The sequence below is a fragment of the Platichthys flesus genome, chromosome 6 (assembly GCF_949316205.1).
Source record: "Platichthys flesus chromosome 6, fPlaFle2.1, whole genome shotgun sequence".
NCBI classification, from domain to species: Eukaryota; Metazoa; Chordata; class Actinopteri; order Pleuronectiformes; family Pleuronectidae; genus Platichthys; species Platichthys flesus.
Genome location: NC_084950.1, coordinates 21,049,647 through 21,059,820, shown reverse-complemented (window position 1 = coordinate 21,059,820; position 10,174 = coordinate 21,049,647).

Below are 10,174 nucleotides of genomic sequence, written 5' to 3'. Positions count from 1 at the left end.
GACACCCTGCAGATGTAGCAGCTCATTGTCGGAACACCTACATCTGTCTCAATTTGCTTTACAGACATTTTACTTTGTGTTAACCTTCATAGGCTCTTTATGTAGAGATCTTGCAAATGTCCATGTTGAATTTCAATAGCTATTGTTTTACTTTGATCTACTAAGGGAAATGATTTGTGTAAATAATGAAAACAGAAAGTGTTCTATGGTGCTAAAACAAATTATGTTCCAGACATCTGGCCTGGCTAATTCCTGTGTCAGAGGTTGCCCTCACTCCAAGGTTCCCCTCATTAGCTTGACCTCTTACCCTGCAGTTTTAATAATCCACAATATTACCACCCCTTGTGACCCATGCATATTTATAAAGCCCTCATTATGCCATCACTCAAAGTAATCATTATCCTGGGGCCCATTATAGCAGATTTTTTGGCACTTTCCATCGAGGGACTGTTTTTCAATAGACACAGCACAAACCAGTGCAGACTTATCCACTCTGGGGGATCACAGGTGGCACTGAGAAGTGACAGAGAACAAACCTTGCATGTGTTGCAGGAGGAATAAAAACGCGTAGCTAGTTGAGATGTCTCGAAAGAGAAACAAGAGCCTGTGCTTGCTTTCCAGCTACAGTAACCGTACCCTCTTCCTGTGCTGCTTATTTGTTAGCTTTATTTGCTTGTAGCTGTGTATTGATTGCTTGTGTTCCCCTTGTTGTCTGTGAGTCAAACACATGGTGTCTGTTGTTGTTCCCTATGATATATCCTGGTGTAGACAGTGTATGTTGTCTGATCGTGTGTGTTTTGCTGCGCCGCTTGAAGCTGAGACACTGTTGTTTCTCTGTTGTCTTGCTCCGGCCTTAGAAGTTGAGTGTTACTTTATCTTTTACCTGGGGACACAGCATTTGTTCAACAACATAAAACCGTTGCTGACTTGTGCTTGATTAAGATTTCGCAAGTCTTGAATTCAGATTCGCTGCTCTGCTGGCAAACCCTGACCCCTTCTGTTGCGTTGAGGGATATCTGTACATTTTCAACTTGGCAAAGTTCCCCAGCAGCCAGATTTTGTCTATCAGCCAATCAATCATCAAATGATGCAATCTTTGCGGCTATGTGAGTTTAATTTGTGTATATGGGATTTTTATTTTTAGAGCCAATATTTCAGTTGGATTTAGAATGAACAGACATAACTGCCAATATTTTATTAGGTTTTGGGAGGGACTGTAGCAGTTGAAGAATTCATTTGATTTAAAAATGCTTATAAAAAGTTCTGCAAAGAAGCTCCTGTTACATTGATAACCTTGTCCCCTAGAAATTATACTCATATAGCTTTCTCAGTTAGGCTGTGGTGGCAGGGTGGTCGCTGTTAAATGTATTAATGCCATTGAGTTACACCAGAGGCTGGTATTCACATCCACAGTCATGTTGGTGGTTAGGCAACAAAACATTTGGTTAAGGAAAGAAAAAATCTGAATGAAGTTTTTTTCAGTTTAGCACATTCTTTTCCTGACCTTAAACAGGTGCTGCAAGAAACAGATGTTGTACTCTATGTTGTACCCTATTAAGTAGTATCAATACTGTACCTCAATATCATGTATTTAGCAAAACAAATGCATCATCTGTAACCCTTTTGTGACACTCACTGATTTCTGTGATGTTCATTGAATATTATATGTACAGATGCTTTGCTAAACTTTTAAATGAAATTATGACCAACGACTGTATAAAGAGGTGGACAATACAGTTCACCAAAAGCAATATCAAATTGTCTTGATTGGCCCCTGGTGGGTGGCTGCGGTATAGATCACAAACCTTGCTTCCTCCATGTTGGTGGGTGGGACCAAACAAAACAGTCAAAGCACACATCAAATAGATTTGTTTTAAAGATGCTTCATTATTTTAAGTACTTCTTTTAACACTGGTATATATGTCCAAGATAATTTTTTGGGGGTATGTTTGGTTTTTATTTATTAGTTAGTTAGTAAAACATGATGATATTAAACTGAAACAGACTCAACCTAGCTGTTGCACCTTTATTCCCTCATTTGCCACTCTGCATACTCGGGCTCAAAATGCACAAGATGGCAGTGTGAGTATTTCAGCTTCATTCCTGGATGAACTGGAGTGGGAGAAAGTGTAAACATGTCTATATTTATATACAGTCTATAGTTCAAACGCTGGAATTGAACAACTGTTATACCACAACAGGATGTATGAAACATAGAAATATGCAAAGGTGCTGGTGTTAAACAATAAATGTAGAGTCTCTGGCTAACTGACTATCGACAATAAGTCAATAATCCACAGTTGGAGCCTTTTCATTATGCCTGTGTTGTTGTGTATTTGAATTGATTGTACACATCTACAGCTGGGTGAACATTTTGTAGAACACAGCAGGATTTTTATTAAAGTTCCCTTAAAATATTAGGTGTTGTTGATTTGACTTTGCAAATCCTCCTATAAAAGCTTGGCTTATAGATCAAAAAGAAAGAAGACTTTTGCCGGTTTAAAGGCATAGCAAAGTTGACTGATACCTCAAAAGAAGAAGCATCGGAATACCAATTAAAAAATGCATTTAATAATTTACTCAAATGTCTTTTTTTCCTTTCAGAATTTTTGACCTGCACCACAATAGAGGCTTAATAAATGAAAGGTAGCAGTGTCATACACAATGGTACATTGTGCATTCAGCGACACAGCACAGGTATTGCAGCTATTTGGAGCGGTAACCTTCACACTGTAGAAGCAAGGTTGCACTGTTCATCTACAGTGATGAGGGACAAAGCCTGGCCAGTAGCTGAATCTGAATTCTCTAAGATGAATCATGCTCAGAAACTGCAATTACTTTGGGGTGATTATTCAGTTTTTTTGCGTTTATTTGTAAGGATGATTATCTAGCCAGGCACCGATGAGCCAACCGATCTTTGCTGCAACGAACCATAACATCAAATACGACCCTTGTGAATAATGCGCAATGTGTTGTTTGTTAAATTTGTGCAAATATGCTTAACATTTATAAATATACAGTTTGCACAATTGCACCAGTTTGCAGTACATAATCCTAGTTTCAGAAATCATGTCATATAGAAGAACCGAGCATTTTCATGTGTCATTAGCTAACTAAGTCAATGACTCACCATCAACCACCATCATTGTCCAGCAATATTTTGCTTGTTTGTTTGTTGGTGCGGTGATCAAACCTGTAGGCTACCAGCAGTGGAAACTTCCTCTGACTTTTCATTTTTCTGCCAAGGATGTTGCAATATGTGACCTTCCATGGCCTCACATAAATATTTTAAACGAAAAGGCACAAATGTTAAAATGATGAGAACAAGCCCTGCATTATTCAATATGAATGTTTAGTTGTTACTCTATATGAATACCCTTGTGCACTAAGGTACACATTAGTGTTTTGTAATTCAAACTAAAAGAAGTAATATCACTTAGCATTCCAAATTCTTGGTGTATGTTTGACAAACAAGTTTATGGAATCGTATGGCATCAAATTATTTTCATTAATATTTTGAGTATTTTAAATCATGCTCACAAACAATTGTAGTTGTGTGCACCTGTTGTGTGTTTGGGAAAAAATGACTATATATATTCACATGTGAATATATAAAATTTAAAGCTATCATGAATTAAAGTGTGTGATTGTACAATCATATTTTAGAAATAAATCTAGCCATAATATGTAAAATAAAAATAAAAATATGTTAAGTGCACAAGCACGCATGTGAAACATTTCAGTAGCTGTGAGAACATTTTATGTATGTATGAGTATTCTTTGCAGTGTATGAGGTTTCACAAGTTCTTTCCGATCGGTGCAAGTGACACTGAAGTTGCAATTTACAATCAACAAGCTTTTAGTTACAAGCAGGAATTCTGATGCTACATTTTCGCCCGAGCTGATGAGCCAATTAGCACGTTGCCCACTGACTATCCAATCAGACAAGTCAAAATTTCCACTTAGGGCCGAAAAAGGAGGAAGCTAAACACTTCCAATCATCTGCTTACTGCAGACGTTAGCATAAAGCTACCCGGTTTTTCCAGATATTTGACATAAGTTAACTTGAAACGCCAAAGCAAACCCGACCCATGACAAATTCAATGAGCGACCCAATTCAGAGATTTAAGTTAAGTTTTATCAAGTGCGTTAATGTTCGAAAGTTTTTAACGTATCATTCATTCTCCAAAGATCCTTTGTTATTGGATGTCAACCATGTGATCTTTATCACAGCATTATATAACACAACAACAGAGAGCTAACTGTATATCTCTGGTAACTACAAAGCCTCGTTTAGTGCAAAGACCAGGAATCCACTGCTCTAAATGTCATCAGTGTCCTCCTGCCAATGAACTACTATCTCACTACCAATCATTGTGGGATGTAAGCATGACTTCTTTGGTAGAATGTAGTTCCAATCAAAACTGTCCATAACCTGTACTGTAGATTATACCAATTTAAAAAGTTATTAATTTTGGAAATTGATGTTTCTTTTAAATGTCACTTTCAAATGAGGTGGGGAACCAAAATTGAAATTCCATGCACCTCCAATACATCTGGGGTAAAGCAGAATCCTAAAAGATGAATATCTCAAAACCAACCCCGACTCCCTTGGAAGACAATGAGAAATGTTGTTTCTGTGCTTTGTGAGAAGAAACAATCCTTTCAGCTAATTAATTCTACAGCATAGTTTGAAATTCTAATTCTCCTGCAGTTATGGGGACTTTAGCTCCTGTAACGCTGTGCTGAAATCAGGCCTGACTCTGTGATTGGCTGCGGTAGAATACAAATATCGGATTGAACGCAGCGGAAAGTCTAAGAGACCTGGATTAGACATTTACACTGGAGTAGCAGGGTTATTCAGAGAGCTTTTTGAAGAGGGCTGGATAATGTGGCGCCAGTGTTCATCCTGCTGCTCCAGAGCCAGAGGATGTCTGTCTCTGGGGACTCTGTGTGTGGGGGGTGTGGGGTGTGTGGGGGGGGGGGGTTACCACACATGCAGGTTTTGAAGCTCAGAGAGGGATAATATGCGATGGCTCCAAGTCGCGGCTCAGTGCATCCCACACAAGTGCACACACTCACACACACTTACACCTACATCCAATGCACCCAACATTAATTGATTCAAATGTATGGATGAATGATTTGTGTGTCAAGAATCATAAGCTCTCTTGTTATATGTTTTGAAATGAATTGGATTAACTAAAACTTGTGCATCAGATCAATTTATACCAAACATACACATATAATGTATATGGGGATGAAAAGTTTAAAGTCAAGATCCTATTCCTTCAAAATTAAACCCTGAGTTGGGGCAGTCATGTCTACCTGTGTTCAAATAATGGCATTGCTATACAGCAGTAACACACATTGCGGACTGAACGTCTTTAAAGTGGTCTCAGACTTTGGACCCCATTGTATATTAAAGCTGAGTGGCAGAAATATACATGTAAGCCTTTTGGCAGTGTTTTAAGAGTTGAGTTTGCATATCTGAGGTGTAACTTCTTTTGGAAACACAAAGACCAGTTCACATGAACCTCTCAAAGCAGGTGAATCTCCTTGGATATCTGAATGTTACCTTATTCCATATCACTTAGTACAGTCAAAGAGACCTGTCAGTGTGGGGATAAAGTCAGCTTATTCTTAAAGGCACTCTACCCTTCAATGCTTACAGTGATAAATGAAGGTTACCCGCTGAATAGAGCTACCGTGATAATTGACATTTAGTGATGAAATGCCTCACACAATGAATGCTAGAGGGGGAACTAATTACTGCCTATCCAAGTGTCAATAGCGTCATCTGCTCTCTTCTAAATGTCAGTTTTACATTGAAATGCTAGAGGCACGGCTGCCAAGCACTAATGGCTGGTCATTTGCAGCGAAGGCTATGGAACACACTCTCAGGTAGGATATGATGGACATTGTGACAGCTCTCATCCCCATAGTGCCGCTTGTCCTGATTGCTGAAGGCATTTCATTTTCCACATTTAAGAACCTTCAAATGGTCACTTACTAATGGGTGGCATCCTTTCATCCAGGTGTCCTTCAGTCACTGTGTTGATGGCTTTGCCGAAGGTTACCTGTTATGCAACTATTGTTGTGTACTTTCTGGCTATATTTTTCAGTCTTCATATGTGGCCACTAGCTAAAGGGTGCAGAGACATCCAGACATGGATGAACCCTGACCTGACCATGGGTTTTAAATGACTTTGAAGGTGATGCAGCTTCTCCAACTACTGAAGAGGTCAGATACTTAAACGACTCGTCGGTTCTGTGGGTTATTAACAACGTGTTGATGGTATGAGGTTAGCCAGCGTCGCCAAATTGATTGTACTTAAACACCATCACCTTTGTATATTTATTATTAATACTTCATATTTCAACAAAACCATACATTCTTGTTCAAAATAAGAGTTTTCATGTAAAGTTAGATCTTCACTGTGAAACCCCCGCAGTAAATTGTGATAACTCAACACTATAGCATAGCTTGTAAACAAAACAAAAACCTGATTGGCTTTAATGCACAACTCAGTTCACATTCAATCAATCAAATTTTATTTAACATTAATGTTTTGCTGACTGCTCACAGGATGCATCGATGCTGCGCTCAGTTGATGGCAGTATTCCAGAGTCACTACAAACATATGATTATGACACATGGTGAAAAATACTTTTTCAAAGCCTGTAGTTGTAAAGTGAAACTAGTATTCATAAAACGCTTGATGTAGGGCTAAATCAGCTGTGCCAGTCCTGTACTGCAGCTTACAGGATAGTCTCTATCTTCTTCAAACATTCATCAATTATCTGTATATCTTTCATTTTCATCTATATGGAAAACCCATAGCTGATAATCTATGTGGCATAGTTGGAGACTTGCTTGGAATGTATTTCTCATGGCGCTCAGTGGCTGCTGTGACTGTTATTGTTGCTCTGTTGGGCTTGTCTATGCTCTGACCCTTACACAGGGGATGTCGCAGTTGAGGTCCTGTTACTCATTACCAGTTGCAACAAGGGGTCACAACAACTCTGGTCTTGAAGATGGGAGGTCAGGGCTAATCACAGTGACATAACAGTAATGTCAGCTGAGAGAGAGGAGCTGAATGTCAGGGCTTATTATGCTAGCAACACATGCTAATCCTTACCATGCTCTCTCAGAAGGAGCTTGGCTTTACTCGAGCTGCTGCGAGTTCAGTGTGCCAAGGATTTGTTCCACCTCAGTCACACAAAATGGGAATGTTGCGAATACAATTTGACATTAGAGGGAAACTCAAAATAATATGCCGTGGTGTCATGGAGTGTCTTAATTAAGCAGTTTTTGGAGTTGTCTGCCGCTTGCTATTCCTCTGGCTCAAAGCCATTGTGTTTTCAGGTGGTCTTTATGCACATATGCCTGTCCATCTGTCTGTCAGCCTGTTCATCCCATTCTTGTGAATTTGAGTTTTCATACTTGGAACAAATATCCACTTGCGCTAAAGGACAAACTGAGTAACTACAGGACTACAGGTCGAAGGTCACGGTCACTGTATCCTCATAAACCCATTGTCAACAATAACTCATAATGAAAAGACAGCTTTAAAATGAAAACTTACCGATAGCAGCCTAAATTGCAACCTGACACTACATTTCAATTATAAATTTGTAATTAGATCATACTACACTTGTAAATATCAATTACCTTTTTATTTCATTAATTTATTTTGACAGTGACACTGGACATAAATCAGGGAAGACAAGTGATAACATGAGGCAAACTTGCCAAGGTTGGATTTTAAACTGAGGCGCTGTGGTAAGGGCTCACACTTGATAAATGGTATATGCTTCATCAGGTGCACTTTTTCTTGCGAGAGATTGCATTTTATAATGTCAAATTGTTTGAATTACTGCAACTACCTGTGTTTTTAAATTTTACTTTATGGTAAATGTACAAAAGGTATTGTCTATTGTCCTTTTTAGACATTTTTCCTATCAATCTAGAGTAATTCACCAGGGAGCAGAGTGTAACACTGAGCACTTGTTCTGCATTGCACTGTGAGAAATTTCCAAAAGGGGATATAATATCTCAGAACATGTAAAGATCTGAAAGGTGCTGAGAGGTTTGAGAATAAGTGAATATAAACGTCAACTTATTTTTGATTGGTTGCCTTTTAACTGCCATCTAAATGCTTTCATATATGCTGACTCGCACGCAGGTAAAATGATTTCCGGGTAAATATAGAAAAACCCTGCTAAGAAAAGGAACATAGATGTAAATATAGTGCTTATTTGTGCTGTCACAATGGGATAGTCCTTCCACAAGATATTTGCCTGCTGATATAAGAACAGAAAATGACAGTGCCCACCTTCATGTCACAATCAATTAGTAATGGCTTACCCATTAAGAGCCATATATATTATGACTGATAGAGGTTGAGTGTTCAGTGGTGTTTTGCCTTGTGATATGGCAATAGTAATAAATGTAGTAGTGATTAGTATTTAGTTGAATGTATTTTGTATTAAAATAATGATGACATAAAGCTGGTGTATTAACAAAGTATTAAAAGGCTTAAAGCTCAAACTATGCTTTGTTTGCCTAAAACACAGACTACATAATCAGCCCAAGTTTTAATCTTTACTATTTGTCATACTGTCCTCTTTCGGATTTCCTGTAAACATATATACTCCTTGCTATCCAATAAAGACAAAAATACTTATATAAATAATAATACCAATTATTTCAAACTTATTACCCTGCTCATTAGCATGAGGAGCAGAGGTGAATAAAGACTGCAAGGCAACGCATCTGCACAGATGCCAACATCATAATCCAATGACCCTACTCGAGGAAACTAGGAAACATCATGTAAATTTCCATCTCATTTCAGCATCAACCATTAATTTGATCATGCATTTAAATGTTTAACATATATAGCATTCATTATAGGATTTAGGAAAAAGTCCAGAATGTTTTTCCAGGGTTAAAAAGTAAAATAATACAGAAACACTCATATACGGTATATCAGTTAAATGAATGGCCGATAAGGAAGACCCTTGATACTGTACATAGTTCAACCCTGATGAAGCAATGACTTTATTCAGTATCCATGGTGACAGATGTTTACTTTTTACGACGATAGTTCAAAGGACAAGTGACATGAGTCAAACGATAGACTCACCATCTCCTTAACCATCAGTCCACAAAGATTAATTTTCCTCACTTCACCAAAAACCCACCAGCTCACCCTCCTCAAGTTGTCCTCTGTCCCTCCGCTCCCAACCTGTTTACACACTGCAACAGTGTTGTGCCCCTGACCAGCTGGTGATCTATTCCCCTACTGCACCGTTACAGCATCTGCTGTCCGTCCCCTGCCTGCAAAAAGCCCAGAATGTCCAGCCAGCTCAACTGATTCCCACCACTGAGTACAAAATACAGAAAGGGCTTGCTAAAGTTGGTTGAGTCTGGGATATGATTGAAATTGCACTCATAACTGAGTCAGGACCCAATGTAATAGTAATCGAATGAGATTCATGGATCACAACTTTGTAAAATGTGATCTATTTAATGGCATGTCAGACTGTCCCAGGTCATCCATTTGTAAAATAAAACCCAATTCAGTTAAGATTTGTTGCATTTAATTAATTATATATTTTTTTTATATAAATTCTGGTTTGTGCTTTTTTTCCTTTACATTGCCGTTCATTATGAAATAGAACATATATATTACTAAAGTTAAATGGGAATCCTCTAAATGGGAAATTTAGACCACTTTCAGTCGTACTTCTTATTACTTGTGACCGCAGGACATCTGTTCCATTAGTACATGTACAAATGATTGCAAATACAGAATCCTGACCCAGTCAGCCTCTCAGCACAATGTTCCCTGTCCTCATTAATGTGTGTACTGATGACAGATATTCATGAAGGTATAGCTGCCGGACAGAAATGTATGCCCACGCCTTCACTGTGATATTTAAGCATGACATTCTCCAAACATGGAAAAAGGAATAGTTTGTAAATGATACATTGTCCAACTGATTCCTGTTGCGGGGGGGGGGGGGGGGGGGGGGAGAGAGAGAGAGAGCATACCCATGGAAAAATATATAAACCATGCATAGAAAATCTTGATATATATATGTGCACCTCCTGCATACCTCAGCTGAGAGAAACACACAGAGCTGCGGGCGATGCAATGAGGGG